This window comes from Lithobates pipiens, unplaced genomic scaffold (assembly GCF_037356315.1).
Source record: "Lithobates pipiens isolate NorthernLeopardFrog02 unplaced genomic scaffold, aLitPip1_a1.2 Scaffold_18, whole genome shotgun sequence".
Taxonomy (NCBI): domain Eukaryota; kingdom Metazoa; phylum Chordata; class Amphibia; order Anura; family Ranidae; genus Lithobates; species Lithobates pipiens.
Window position 1 is genome coordinate 296,490,089 of NW_027507758.1, and position 16,825 is coordinate 296,506,913.

Below are 16,825 nucleotides of genomic sequence, written 5' to 3' on the forward strand. Positions count from 1 at the left end.
TATGCATGTTGTACATTTTTAACTATTTTGAATGCTTATTTCTCAATGTACCATCTTTTGGCTATATAATCAGTGTCTATCCTAAAAATCCTGGGCCAACCCATACTATTACCCGTGTGGGTGCTGGTGGTGCCACGGCCAGCCTGAGTACTTAAATAGCACCTTTCCAGCACTGCCATGTTAGGCTTGTAGAAGGAGCTGATGCTCCGAGCGTGTAGCCTGCCTATTCTGCCCATCTAGAACGATCTCTCCTTTCATTCACTTTCGGTGACGTAATTTCCTTGTGTTCCACGCTGGTTCTGGCTGGCTTCCTGGTTTCCACAGGACTGCCTAACAGATCCCCTGTTATCTCCCTCATGCCTATGTGTGTCTATTTTTATGTTTCTGTGTGTGTGCGCCTCTGATTCTGCATGCGCGTCAGTCTTTATGTTTCTATGTGTCTGTGTGTGTCTCTGTGTGTGTCTCTGTTTCAATATTTGTGTCTTTTTTTTTGTGTTTCTGTGTGTGTGTGTCTGTTTCTGTATGTACAGTGGTGTGAAAAAGTGTTTGCCCCCTTCCTCATTTCCTGTTCCTTTGCATGTTTGTCACACTTAAGTGTTTCGGAACATCAAACCAATTTAAACAATAGTCAAGGACAACACAAGTAAACACAAAATGCAATTTGTAAATGAAGGTGTTTATTATTAAAGGTGAAAAAAAATCCAAACCATCATGGCCCTGTGTGAAAAAGTGATTGCCCCCTAAACCTAATAACTGGTTGGGCCACCCTTAGCAGCAACAACTGCAACCAAGCGTTTGCGATAACGTGCAATGAGGCTTTTACAGCGTCCTGGAGGAATTTTGGCCCACTAATCTTTGCAGAATTGTCCTAATTCAGTTACATTAGAGGGTTTTCGAGCATGAACGGCCTTTTTAAGGTCACACCACAACATCTCAATAGGATTCAGGTCAGGACTTTGGCTAGGCCACTCCAAAGTCTTCATTTTGTTTTTCTTCAGCCATTCGGTGGTGGACTTGCTGGTGTGTTTAGGATCATTGTCCTGCTGCAGAACCCAAGTTCGTTTCAGCTTGAGTACACGAACAGATGGTCGGACATTCTCCTTCAGGATCTCTTGGTAGACAGTAGAATTCATAGTTCCTTTTATCACGGCAAGTCTTCCAGGTCCTGAAGCAGCAAAACAGCCCCAGACCATCACACTACCACCACCATATTTTACTGTTGGTATAATGTTCTTTTTATGAAATGCAGTGTTCCTTCTACGCCAGATATACTTGGACACACACCTTCCAAAGAGTTCCACTTTTGTCTCATCGGTCCACAGAATGTTGTCCCAAAAGTCTTGGGGATCATCAAGATGTGTTGTGGAGAAATTGAGACGAGCTTTGATGTTCTTTTTGCTCAGCAGTGGTTTTCTCCTTGGAACTCTGCCATGCAGGCCATTTTTGCCCAGTCTTTTCCTGATGGTGGAGGCATGAACGCTGACCTTAACTGAGGCAAGTGAGGCCTGCAGTTCCTTGGACGTTGTTGTGGGGTCTTTTGTGACCTCTTGGATGAGTCGTCGCTGCGCTCTTGGGGTAATTTTGGGCGGCCGGCCACTCCTGGGAAGGTTCACCACTGTTCCATGTCTTCGCCATTTGTGGATAATGGCTCTCACTGTGGTTCGCTGGATTCCCAAAGCTTTGGAAATGGCTTTATAACCCTTTCCAGACTGATAGATCTCAATTACTTTCTTTCTCAATTGTTCCTGAATTTCTTTGGGTCTCGGCATGATGTGTAGCTTTTAAGGATCTTCTGGTGGACCTTACTGTGTCAAGCAGCTCCTATTTAAGTGATGCCTTGATTGTGAACAGGTGTGGCAATAATCAGGCCTGGGTGTGGCTAGAGAAATTGAACTCAGGTGTGGACAACCACAGTTATAGTATGTTTTAACAAGGGGGGCAATCACTTTTTCACACAGGGCCATGAAGGTTTGGATTTTTTTTCACCTTTAATAATAAACACCTTCATTTACAAATTGCATTTTGTGTTTACTTGTGTTGTCCTTGACTATTGTTTAAATTGGTTTGATGTTCTGAAACACTTAAGTGTGACAAACATGCAAAGGAACAGGAAATGAGGAAGGGGGCAAACACTTTTTCACACCACTGTATGTCTGTTTTTATGTTTCTGTGTGTCTGTTTCTGTGTCTGTCTTTATGTTTCTGTGTCTGTCTTTATGTTTCTGTGTGTGTGTGTCTTTATGTTTCTGTATGTGTGTGTGTCTTTATGTTTCTGTGTATGTGTGTGTGTCTTTATGTTTCTGTATGTGTGTGTGTCTTTATGTTTCTGTGTATGTGTGTGTGTGTTTATGTTTCTGTATGCGTGTGCGTCTTTATGTTTCTGTATGTGTGTGTGTGTGCGTCTTTATGTTTCTGTATGTGTGTGTGTCTTTATGTTTCTGTGTGTGTGTCTTTATGTTTCTGTGCGTGTGTGTGTGTCTTTATGTTTCTGTATGTGTGTGTGTCTTTATGTTTCTGTATGTGTGTCTTTATGTTTCTGTGTGTGTGTGTCTTTATCTTTCTGTGTGTCTTTATGTTTCTGTATGTGTGTGTGTGTCTGTATGCCTGTTTTTATGTTTCTGTGTGTGTGTCTTTGTTTCTGTACGTGTGTGTGTCTTTATGTTTCTGTATGTGTGTCTTTATGTTTCTGTATGTGTGTCTTTATCTTTCTGTGTGTCTTTATGTTTCTGTATGTGTGTCTTTATCTTTCTGTGTGTCTTTATGTTTCTGTATGTGTGTGTGTGTGTGTCTGTATGCCTGTTTTTCTGTTTCTGTGTGTGTGTGTGTCAGCTGATAGTTGTGTGCTAGTAGGCTTCTGATGAGGTGGAGGAGGGGAAGCCAGGTAGAGCCACCAGCCGTGTCCCCATGCATTAACACATGCCATTCCCAATCACTGAGAGGAGCTAATTATATTCCAGGGCAGAGTTAGGTGACTAGTGATTGCAGGCAGAGTAATATTCATGTGGTGATAACACAGGGCTGCCTACATCTGCATAGACAATAACCTTGGCGGTTTTGTAGTCTAGAGAGAAGAGTAAACCATAACAGGAAACCCTCACATGGCTCCATACGCTGCTATTCATCATTTCTCCTATATATACAATGTATCTCTATGTGTGTATAGGATCCGTATATAATGTTAGCCGAGTAGAGGAGTCGGGTTGGTGCACAATGAGGACAAAGAGATGTTACAGTCTGGTTTCTATAGCAACAGAAGATGGTGTAGTTCTAACCAAAATACTTGTTAATAGCAAAGTGTATTGTGGGGGTTGTGCTGAGGGGGTAGGTGTCTTCTAGAAGCGTCCTCTCCCCCGGACCCCTGTACATACACACACACACACACACACACACACCGAGCACGCTGACACTTTCCTATAGTGACATGGTTGTGTGGCTGAGGAGCTGAGAGGAAGGGACAGTAGACACACACACACACACAGACACACACACAGGCCTCGTTTTGTGCATGTGAAATGTGTGTGTTCTGTAAAAGCTAGTGGTTGGCTGCTTTTCCGGACATGATGTGGTTGAATCTGTCATCGTAATGGAAATTCATTGCTGTAGCTATGGTAAATCGAGTTTTCTGCCTGTGCTGAATGCATTAGTCTAATGAGATGTTTGCAGCTGGAGAGCTGAGCTGCTGGAGACTTCCAGCCTGAGAGCAGACGGGGAGAAGATGGCTTGTGCGGGGGGCTGTGTGCATGGGCTGCCGATCATCTGTCCTTCCAGTCATAACATCAGCTCTATGTAGAGCCTCTGACAACTGGGCTGCCACAAATATCCACCCCACCAAGGTAAGGAGGAAACATTCATTGCTCTGCACACTCACCATGCATGCACACAAGGGTGCAGGGAGCAGACACACTCTGCTACAAATACTTCTCTATACATCATGATCTATACACACTCATCTATATACACTCATCTATATACACTCACCTATATACACTCATCTATATACACTCACCTATACACACTCATCTATATACACTCATCTATATACACGCTCTGCTACAAATACTTCTCTATACATCATGATATATACACACTCATCTATATACACTCATCTATATACACTCACCTATATACACTCATCTATATACACTCACCTATACACACTCATCTATATACACTCATCTATATACACGCTCTGCTACAAATACTTCTCTATACATCATGATCTATACACACTCATCTATATACACTCATCTATATACACTCACCTATATACACTCATCTATATACACTCACCTATACACACTCATCTATATACACTCATCTATATACACGCTCTGCTACAAATACTTCTCTATACATCATGATATATACACACTCATCTATATACACTCATCTATATACACTCACCTATATACACTCATCTATATACACTCACCTATACACACTCATCTATATACACTCATCTATATACACGCTCTGCTACAAATACTTCTCTATACATCATGATCTATACACACTCATCTATATACACTCATCTATATACACTCACCTATATACACTCATCTATATACACTCACCTATACACACTCATCTATATACACTCATCTATATACACGCTCTGCTACAAATACTTCTCTATACATCATGATATATACACACTCATCTATATACACTCATCTATATACACTCACCTATATACACTCATCTATATACACTCACCTATACACACTCATCTATATACACTCATCTATATACACGCTCTGCTACAAATACTTCTCTATACATCATGATCTATACACACTCATCTATATACACTCATCTATATACACTCACCTATATACACTCATCTATATACACTCACCTATACACACTCATCTATATACACTCATCTATATACACGCTCTGCTACAAATACTTCTCTATACATCATGATATATACACACTCATCTATATACACTCATCTATATACACTCATCTATATACACTGCTCTATACACACTCATCTATATACACTCATCTACATACACTGCTCTATACTCACTCATCTATATACACTCATCTATATACACTCATCTATACACACTCATCTATACACACTCATCTATATACACTCATCTATATACACACTCATCTATATACACACTCATCTATATACACTCATCTATATACACACTCATCTATATACACTCATCTATATACACTCTCATCTATATACACTCATCTATATACACTCTCATCTATATACACACTCTGCTACAAATACTTCTCTATACATCATGATATATACACACTCATCTATATACACTCATCTATATACACTGCTCTATACACACTCATCTATATACACTCATCTATATACACTCATCTATACACACTCATCTATATACACTCATCTATATACACACTGCTCTATACACACTCATCTATATACACTCATCTATACACACTCATCTATACACACTCATCTATATACACACTGCTCTATACACACTCATCTATATACACTCATCTATATACACACTCTGCTACAAATACTTCTCTATACATCATGATATATACACACTCATCTATATACACTCAGCTATATACACTGCTCTATACACACTCATCTATATACACTGCTCTATACACACTCATCTATATACACTCATCTATATACACTGCTCTATACACACTCATCTATATACACTCTTCTATATACACACTCATCTATATACACTCATCTATGTACACACTCTGCTACAAATACTTCTCTATACTTCATGATATATACACACTCATCTATATACACTCATCTATATACACTGCTCTATACACACTCATCTATATACACTCATCTATATACACTCATCTATACACACTCATCTATATACACTCATCTATATACACACTGCTCTATACACACTCATCTATATACACTCATCTATACACACTCATCTATACACACTCATCTATATACACTCATCTATATACACACTCATCTATATACACTCATCTATATACACTCATCTATACACACTCATCTATATACACACTCATCTATATACACTGCTCTATACACACTCATCTATATACACTGTTCTATACACACTCATCTATATACACTCATCTATACACACTCATCTATACACACTCATCTATATACACTCATCTATATACACACTCATCTATATACACTCATCTATATACACTCATCTATACACACTCATCTATATACACACTCATCTATATACACTGCTCTATACACACTCATCTATATACACTGTTCTATACACACTGATCTATATACACTGATCTATACACACTTATCTATACACACTCCTCTATATACACTGCTCTATACACACTCATCTATATACACTGATCTATACACCACACTCATTTATATACACTCATCTATACACACTCATCTATATACACTCATCTATACACACTGCTCTATACACACTCATCTAAATACACTGATCTATACACACTCATCTATATACACTCATCTATACAAACTCATGTGAAAAAAAAACTTCTCTATACAGCATGATCTATACATACTTATCTATACCTACGTCTCTATACATCATGATCTATACACACTGCTCTATATATACTCATTTATACATACTTCTCTATATACATCATGATCTATACACCCTCATCTATACATACTTCTCTATACATCATGATATATATATATATATATATATATATATATATATATATATATATATATATATGTATACATACACTGCTCCATATATACTGCTCTATACATACTTCTCTATACATCATGATCTATACACACTGCTCTATATACACTCATCTATATATACTTCTCTATACATCATGATTTATACACATTGCTCCATATATACTGCACTATACATACTCTATACATCCTGATCTATACACACTGCTCTATACATCCTGATCTATACACATTGCTCTATACACCCTGATCTATACACACTGCTCTATACACACTGCTCTATAGATACTGCTCCATATATACTGCTCTATACATACTGCTCTATATACACTACTCCATATACACTGCTCTATACACACTGCTCCATATATACTGCACTATACATACTCTATACATCCTGATCTATACACACTGCTCTATACATCCTCATCTCTATACACCCAGATCCATACATCCCGATCTATACATACTCCTATAAACATCCCGATCTATACATACTCCTATATACATCCTGATCTATACATACTCCTATATAAATCCTGATCTATACATACGCCTATATACATCCTGATCTATACATACCGCTCCATATATACTCCTCAATACACATGCCTCTATACATCCTGCTATATACATACTGATCTATACATACTCCTCTATACATCCTGATCTATACACATTGCTCTATACATACTGTTCTATATGCACCCCTCTATACATCCTGCTATATGCATCCTGCTCTATACATAATGCTGAATACATTGTTTTCTATACATAGTGCTCTATACATCCTGCTATATACATCCTGCTACATACATACTCCTCTATACATCCTGCTATATACATACGGATCTATACATAATGATAAATACATACTGCTCCATACATACTCCTTTTAAACATACTCCTCTATACATACTGCTCCATACATACTCCTCTATACATACTGCTCCATATATTGTTCTATACATACTCCTCTATACATCCTGATCTATACACACTGCTCTATACATGCAGCTCCATTTATACTGCTCTATACATACTGCTCCATACATACACTCTCCATCATCTCACATTACAGGGATATGACATTTATGCTGGCAGCTGTTATGGTATATGGATACTGTATGGAGAGAACAGAAAGCTATACATCCCTGTCTGGAACATCAGCCAAGAAGGTTAAATTGTTAATTTGCACCATGATAAATCTATGTGTTTATGATGCAGGCTTGTAAATGGAGGCTGCATTTTATTAAAGGTGTGATCATAGATCATTTTCTGCTGCTAATTTTTCAGGTAATTTGTAACTTAATAAAGTGAAATCTATTTTCTACTGCACCATCCTAGGAAGAAAGCATTTTCACCTAGTGTAGGATCCAAATTGCTAGCCACTATAATAGCGCCACTCTGCACAGTCAGGTCTACTTCCCAGTGTCATCAGAAAGGCCCATCAGCATGATTGGTCCTGTGTCTCCTCTCCCTGGACATCACCTTTAAGGGGATCTTTCTATCCAGCTGATCATTTGATTGTTTGTGTACAGCAATTTCTCTAACCTCCAGTAATGCAGCTTGAATGCTTTTACTTAAAAAAAATGTGTCAGTGGGAGGTATGTTAAAACGTTATTTTTAAAAAATGTATGTATTACGTGATTTATATATCAAATTAGCAGCTCTTGTGAGATTGCATCCATAGTTTGACCTAGTTATGGGAATGACAGAAGTTGGACCTGTGGCCAGCTCAGATGGTAAAGATGGCTGGAACATTTCTAGTTTGTTTATGCTGCACCATTTGTTTGTACATTTTATTTCAACTTCTGAATCAACATGTCCATTTGTAGGTAAATAAAACAGTGGAACATTTGTAGAAAAACATGACCAACACAAAATAAAATTCAAGTGCAGATGTCATTTAGTCATCATCATTTAGAAATAGATATATTTTATTGTAGCCAATCTACAGCTCTCTTTCTTTTTTTATATGTCTTTTGTAAAGAGGCTTCTGAATCTTTTTTTTTGTTTTGTTTTTCCTGTAGGTAGGATAATGCTTATCTGCAGTGCAATATGTATAACAAAATAGCAGTTCTATTTGTTACATTAATTACATTACATTGCAATATTTGTTACGTCAATTACATTATATTACATTATTCGTTACATTAATTAAATCACATTATGTTGCACATGTCATATATCAGTACATTTTTTTTTTATTGTATTTTTTAAAATGATGGCTCTGTTACTTTTTCATGATCTACACCCACAGAACACAGTGTGGAGTAAAATGTAATTTAGAATGAACCAGTCTGAAGATGAAAGTCTGGAGCAGCCTATTTCTTAGAATGCTGCTTTACAAAATGTATGTTTAATATATATACATATTTGTATAACTATAATGTATGTGCATTTAATTCTGTATACAATATATACCCACCGTGTATATATATGTGTGTGGGAGTGCATGTATGTATATATATATATATATATATATATGTGTGTATTTTATATATATATATATATATATATATATATATATATATATGTGTGTATTTTATATTTATATATATATATATATATATATATATATATATATATATATATATATATATATATATATATATATAATTTACATTTTTTGTTGTATATCATGATTAAGATTCCAATTGACTATACACATTGCTATCGAAAGAGAAAGGCTTCTTAATGAATGTCCTTGGCTGTGTCACTTGGCAGTATATCACAAATTCACATAATATACACAGAATATGCAAACTCACATCCAGTATCCTAGCAACGCAAAATAGTGTAATGTCATCCCAGTAGTAATGCATTTTAGACAAGCACGTAAGGAGGAAAGGAAATTCACTCGGCGAGCACCAACAGAGCACTATTTTGTTGTTAATGCAGTACAATATAATAGATAAACATGAACATTTTCAGGTCGCCTAGAGTGCTTTGCAGTGTTTGTAGCTGTACGTTGTAACCTATGTTTTATGTCTCTGCTTGAACCACCTCTTATAGCAGTGGGTGGTTATCATTGTAACCACAAAATTTAGAACTGCAAAGTGTAGGCAGCAAAAATACTGATCTGTTCCCCTGCGGTCACTGAAACCTGACTGTCACTGACAAAGAAAGAGAAGAGTTTGACTAATTAGCAAAGGAAGACCTCAATTAGCCTTTCTGGAGCTTTCACATATTACTAGCATCATTTATAACATGTTAATATTTACTCTTTGTTAACTCCTTAAGGCTTCTCATGCCTGCCTACTGCTCTACAAGGGGTCTATCTGGGAACCTTTCAGTTTCTCGCTTTTCTAGTCTTATTTTCCCTCAGTCAGCAATTTAAGAGAATTATTTTCAAACCTTGAACAATACAGTTTCCATGAAGGCTGTGAGATGTGGCTGATTAACCTGCCATCTAAAATAATAAAGAATTCTACCATAATTACCAGGGCCCAAATGTCATCGGTCTCAATAGCAGCTTTTCTGACTTAAGGGCAGGAAGATAATTGGAGGTAGTGATTGAAAACATACATAGTTTTAATTACATTTTGTATCTTGTGCTGATGGTTCCTCTTTTGTTTTAATATTGTAAAATGATCTGTCATGAATACCAGATGAAAATAAAAATATAACCTAAAAAGCCATAAACGGTATACCATTAAATTCACAAACATTTTAGTAAATGAGTCACAAAGCTGGGCAACTAAAACTGAGGAAATTGTGAAAAAATACACAACTTTTTTTAGGATTTTGTTTTTAATCTTATTTTTTCGCTAGTGGTTAAGCCAGTAATGCCTTGTACACACGGTCAGACATTCCGGCCACAAAATCCGTCGGATTTTTTCAGACGGATTTTGTCCGAAACTGGTGTTGCATACACACGGTCGGGCAAAGTTGTCAGTAAATCCGATCTTTCGGAACGTGGTGACGTTCGTTGCGTATGACGGGACTACGTAGAGGCTAGTAGCCAATAGCTTTGATCTCGTAATTTGATCTGAGCATGCGTGGCACTTTTTCCGTCGGAATGCTCTACAAATGATCGGAAAAAGTCAGATCGGATTTTTTTGTCAGAAAATTTTAGATCCTGCTCTCAAATTTTTTCTGTCAGGATTTCCGACAGAAAAAGTCCGATAAAGCCCACACACGATCGGATTTTCCGACAATATAATTTGATCGGACTTTCGAACCGTGTGTACAGGGCATAAGTCTGTTTACATACTTTACTTTTACCTACTTTAACAGACCAAGCTGTCCAGACACAGTAGCATATAGCCAAGAGGCTATATGCTACTGTGCAACAGGGATGGAGGCAATTGATTTTTTGATCATTTAAGTCCCACATTCCCTTCTTATGTACAGACACAGTAGCAGTTAGAGGGTTAAGACAAATCATTTACTTCTTGATCAGGGGTACAATGATAAGCTTTTACTAATTTTTTATAAAACTTTTATCCCAAAACAAAAAAAAAAACGATTCCTTTAAATGAATTGCCCAAAAATAGTTAGATGCAGTTCAGCTTTAAAGCTGTTGTAAACGGTATATTTAAAAAAAAAAACATGTCATACCTACCTGCTCTATGCAATGGTTTTGCACAGAGCGGCTCTGATCCTCTTCTTCTGGGGCCCCCCACTGGTGCTCTAGGCCCCTCCTTTTCATTGCCTCCCCACGGAAAGCCGCTTTCCATGGGAGCACCCCTGCGGGCTCACTCCTGAGTCCCGTTGCTGTATCCATTGACACAGACAGTGGGACTTGGCCCCGCCCCCCCACTCGCATGTCACAGCTTTTGATTGACAGCGGGAGCTGCCGTGCATCTCCTCTTTCCTCCTCCTAGGCGTCCAATAGGATCGCTTGGCGTTTTGGCCAATCAAGAAACAGGTATCACAACCCACTTCCTGATTGGCGGGGAGTAGATTTAGTGTGAAAATAGTGAATATTCATTTACTATTGTCACACAACTGGGTGGGATCAGGGCGCAGTGCTCTGCTCCCTGAGCCCACCTTTTCTTGAAGCCTATTAGAGCCTCTGGCTCTAATCATGTTCTTAAAAAAAAAAACACCCCCCCCCCATTGGAATCCATAGTCTGGTCCATTTGTAGATCAGGCGGCCAGACGCATGGATAGAGGGGGCAGCACTGCTGTAGAAAATGTAAAAATATGTCACCAGGACATCTTAGCATAAAAAATAGGTATCTTTTTTTTAATCCATCGGAACATAAAAAGAAATCAATTCCTGGAAAGATTAACCCTCTTTCTTGGTCATAACCCTCCCTTTCTCTATCCAAAATGAAAAAAAAAAAAAGCTTTTGCCTATAGTTCTACTTTAAAGAAGAAAAATTGTGTCATCTATCAGAATACAATAGCTGTCAGTGAAGCATCCACACTGCTTAGCATAGATAGGAGCAGGACTTCCATTAGAAATTGCGGGCCCCACAGACCCTGGCTGTCAGTGTTTTCTCTTCCACATTGAGTAGAGATGAGCCAATGGCTCAGCCTGAACCTAGGTGTGGACCAAACTTTGGATGTTTGGGAGTTTGGATGAGCACCTAAACTGTTGCCTGTTCATCCCCTGTTGAACATCATATATGAAAGCAGAATTTATACATGACAGGTTCCTGCTCACACTGGTCCCTAAGGGCACAAAGAATTATTCTGCCTAATTCTAAAAATGAGTAAATAGTCCCCTTCTGTCTTGAGACAGCTGAACTAAGGGGTCCCAGGGAACTTTTATTTATTGCTTGGATCCACGGCCTCTGGGATTACTGTGCATACTCAGATGTATTCAGAATCCCCTCTCTGTTCCTGGGCCCCCTTGTGAATGATGGGACCTTGGCCCCATACAGGAGGGCCAGCTCTTCCTTCACTATCAGAGGTCCTGGATGGGCGAATCTATGGATTTTCCTGGCTCAGATCTTTCTCAAACTTACTGTTGCTGGATGCAACAGGGACGATGTGGCATTGCAAGCTATTATCAAAAAAAAAAAAAAAACTTCATGCAGTGCCTGATATTGTAGCTCAAGTTCTGTACATACTTTTGGAAAAATAGCAAGCCAATCAAATGATCAGGAAATTCAATTTTTTTCTCTATTTGTGAAAACCATGGCTGATTGATTAAACATTATCGATGAAGCAAAATTGTTGACAGCAAGAATAAAATGCAAATGTCTTATTGAACAACAAAACAACTGGAGGAGTTGGAATTGCATTCCCCTGTACTAAAATTATTATTACACAGTGCTTGGTTTAGGCATCTGGTATAGGTCCTAATGGTTGCTTGTGTCAAAACCATTCACTGCAGAGTGTGGTGCTAAGTTCATGGGTAGAAATGATTAGCTCCCATGCTTCAAAACTAGCCATACGTCCAGGGCCGGATTAAGAACATCATGGGCCTGGTGCTGAGGATTTTGGTGGGGCTTTTTATAAAAAAAAAAAAAAGAAAATAAATAATTAAAATAGCAAACAATTTTTTGTTATAACAAATTAAATTAAATAGAGAGAGGAAGGATGAGAGAGAGAGGGGATGAGAGAGGGGTGAGGGGTAAGGGAGGGAGGATGAGAGAGAGAGGGGGGAGAAGAGAGAGAGCGAGGATGCGAATGAGCATGTATGGAAGTGAAAGCAACACAGCCTGGCCAAGGCAAGTGACTGAAGGCACAGAACCTGGAAGAAAGACAAGGTGAAGATGGAACAAAAGTGTGCCCATTCTAGAGCTGGTAACATTGAGGATATTCAATATAACTTTAAAGAACTGTTTTTGTGTGTAAGAGGCATAGGGGTGGAGCATGGATGGTATAAAAGTGGGAAGTATGTGCAGGTGAGGGAGAGGAATGTGGGGGGTATAACAGTGGGCACAATGTACATGAGAGGAGTGTGGAGGGTATGCCAGTGGGCAGTATGTACAGGAGAGGAGGGCATGATGGGGCAGTATGTACAGGAGAGGAGTGTGGAGGGTATGATAGGGGCAGTATGTACAGGAGAGGAGTGTGGAAGGTATTATGAGGGTGGTATGTACAGAAGAGGGGTGTGGAAATAAAGATAGTTGGCACTTGGCAGTATGTACAGGAGAGGAGTGTGGAGGGTATGACAGTTGGCAGTATGTACAGGAGAGGAGTGTGGAGGGTATCACAGTGGGCAGTATGTACAGGAGAGGAATGTGGAGGGTATGACAGTGAGCAGTATGCACAGGAGAGGAGTGTGGAGGGTTTGACAGTGGGCAGTATGTACAGGAGAGTGTGGAGGGTATGACCGTGGGCAGTATGTACAGGAGAGGAGTGTGGAGGGTATGACAGTGGGCAGTATGTACAGGAGAGGAGTGTGGAGGGTATGACTGTGGGCAGTATGTACAGGAGAGGAGTGTGGAGGGTATGACAGTGGGCAGTATGTACAGGAGAGGAGTGTGGAGGGTATGATCGTGGGCAGTATGTACTGGAGAGGAGTGTGGGGGGTATGACAGTAAGCAGTAAGTACAGGAGAGGAATGTGGAGGGTATGACAGTGAGCAGTATGTACAGGAGAGGAGTGTGAAGGGTATGACAGTGGGCACTATGTATAGGAGAGAAGTGTGGAGGGTATGACAGTGGGCACTATGTACAGGTCATTATGCCTTTTCCTTTGCAGGTAGGAAAAAAAAAACACATCAGTGGGTATACAACCGCTTTAAGTGGGCCATACATGAATTGAAATTAAGCCAATTAAGCAGAGACCAACCATAGTCGATCTATGTATGGGCTAGCTGGTTATATACAAGTCAATCTATTAATCGATTTAAGTACAACCAGCCTGTCAGGTTTTTCCCAGTTTTTTCCAGTTTTTCCTGCCAGCTATAGTTAGCAACACTGATCATTGTATTCTGTGGGTAGGGAAGGCTCCCCACTGGCAGAACACAATAACACTGCGGGAGTGATTCCCCCATCCACAGGTCAGCAGGTGAGAGGGTGTGTGCGGATAGGCTGGGGAGAGAGGTCTGTCAGCAGGGGGGTGTGAGGTGGTCATGGAGGGATATCAATCAGCAGGTGGAGGGAGTAACTGAGAGTGATATCTTTTGGAGTAGGGTGTGTCATCTGCAGGTTGGGACATGGTGGCTAACATGGAAAGTGGCTGGGGAGTGACCTGGTTGGTGGGGAGTGACCTGGTTGGTGGTGAGTGTGAAATGGATGATGTGTTTCAAGTTTCTTTCACATTTGCAGTAATGCTTACTGCCCTCTGAAAAGCAATCTGTGGTGTATTGCTTTTCAAAGAGTGGTAGAGCAGCAGCTGACAGGCGTTCATGAGGTGCTACTGTGCCTCCTTTTTTTTTTTTACATTGCTGAATGCCAGTTTTACATTGTTGGACTATTCTGCTACTGTGAGCGAGTTTGACAGGTGGTGCTGCCTGTCAAACTCTGCAGGATCCAAGCTATCCATTGAACTCAGTGCTTCTAAAAAGAATTAAGGAGAGGTACTGTGAGCTCATCCTCTGTCTGCTGCAAACAGAATGTGCCAGCTTGTATTTAAACAGGCTGGTCTGTATGCAGCTTCTGACAGGCTGTGCAAAAAGCCCCGTATCTCCAGGACCATAGCTGATAGGAGCCCCAAATTTTGACCAGTAGTGGGGTAGACCTTCAGCTACAGCTCCAATGGCTGCAGCTCCAATGGCCCGTATGTCAATCCGGCCCTGTATACGGCACTCTGCTTCTGCTTCATGGTTACAGAGGAAATCCCGTGATGTCATCTCTCAGTAGAGCAGAGCCAGTCCAGCTCTGCTTTACCCCCATTTGCAGCACCAGATCACTAATAGCGTTATGCTGTTTTCTGATAATGGAAAGCAATAGATCCTTATTGCAGCGTTTTTTCCTGCCTCTATTCTAGAAGAATAATTGTTAAGAAATGATTTGTACATTGTTAAATGTTGTGAGGCCTCTATTAATTTTAGAGTTCTTGTTAGATATTTGATGTAGGTCCAAATAAATAAAATTAAGCTAAATTACTTTAGTGTCTTAATATAATTCATTAGACTGTTAGTGATTTACTTTATTGGAATTGAGCCTTAGTTCATAATATTTTCGTTTTTTCAAACATAGTATACAGGTAGGATTGTGTTTTACACAGTAGTCTAACTATTCTTTAGTCTGTAATCTAGTCTTTAATTTGTAACCTTATTTTCCCTAGCATTTTATAGTTATTGTACCCTTTTATTCCTGGCATCTCTTGATTCATGTTTATGTTTGCTTTTTGGAGTGTCATCTTTTATGTGTAATTATATACTGTATACTGAACTCTGCAAAAGTCTTAAGCCGGCCATAGATGGTCTGAATCTCGGTCTGTGTTTTCCGTCAGATTAGGCGACCCGTCAGATTTTGTAATGGAAGTGACGTTCTGTCACGGCCATCTTGGTACACCCTGCACTCAGCCCCAGTAAGCCTACAGTCAGAAGGCGGCAAGCGGACATCTTTTTCCACCCACCGGAGTCTTGCATTTCACACTAATTTTTACCTCTAAACTCAGCTTATAAAGTGAAATATAGTATTTTGAAATCCATCTGGCTGTTTTGATGTTGAATTTTAAAAGCAGCGGTGTTCTGTCAGATTAGCAAACCTGTGAGATCAGCAGCCCGCTGCTTTCAAAATTGAACATCAAAACAGTCAGATGGATTTCAAAATATTATATTCCACTATATAAACTCAGATTACTGGTAAAAATAAGTGTGAACAGCAAGACTCCGGTGTGTGTAAAAAGATGTCCGCCTGCCGCCTTTTCTGCAACCGCCACCTGTGTTTTCAGAAAAGAAAATCACATCAGCTATGGCCTGCCTTAAGCAGGTGTAAATAAAAAATGGTGTAAACTAAGAATACTTTCAGAAATAGAAGTGTTGATAGTTAATTTACTTTCCATTTTGTTAATTGATAAAAAATAAACAGAAGAGAAAAACCAAATCAATATGTGGTGTGATCACCCTTTGCCTTCAAAACAGCATCACTTCTTCAATTCTTCTAGGTACACTTGCATATACCTGATGGCAGGCCCGGACTGGCCATAGGGCAGACCGGGCATTTGCCTGGTGGGCCGGGGCCGCCCGCTCCATAGCATGTTGCTGTTTAGGCCGCACAGCGGGAAGTAAGCGGCGACCGCGGCCTGAACATGGTTAAAACAGGCC

The 16,825-nt window shown here is 39.5% G+C and overlaps 1 protein-coding gene across 3 annotated transcripts in view; it reads left to right on the forward strand.

Annotated features, from left to right (window-relative positions):
* Positions 1–3,320: 3,320 nt before the first annotated feature.
* SCML4 (Scm polycomb group protein like 4) overlaps positions 3,321–16,825 on the forward strand; it is a 172,510-nt gene continuing 159,005 nt past the window's right edge. The window contains exon 1 of one of the 3 annotated variants that reach the window (XM_077487158.1): positions 3,321–3,832. The gene's annotated coding sequence lies outside the window, so the exon portion shown is untranslated. The remainder of the gene's footprint in view (positions 3,833–16,825) is intronic. The other 2 variants (XM_077487159.1, XM_077487160.1) reach the window with 2 other exon arrangements.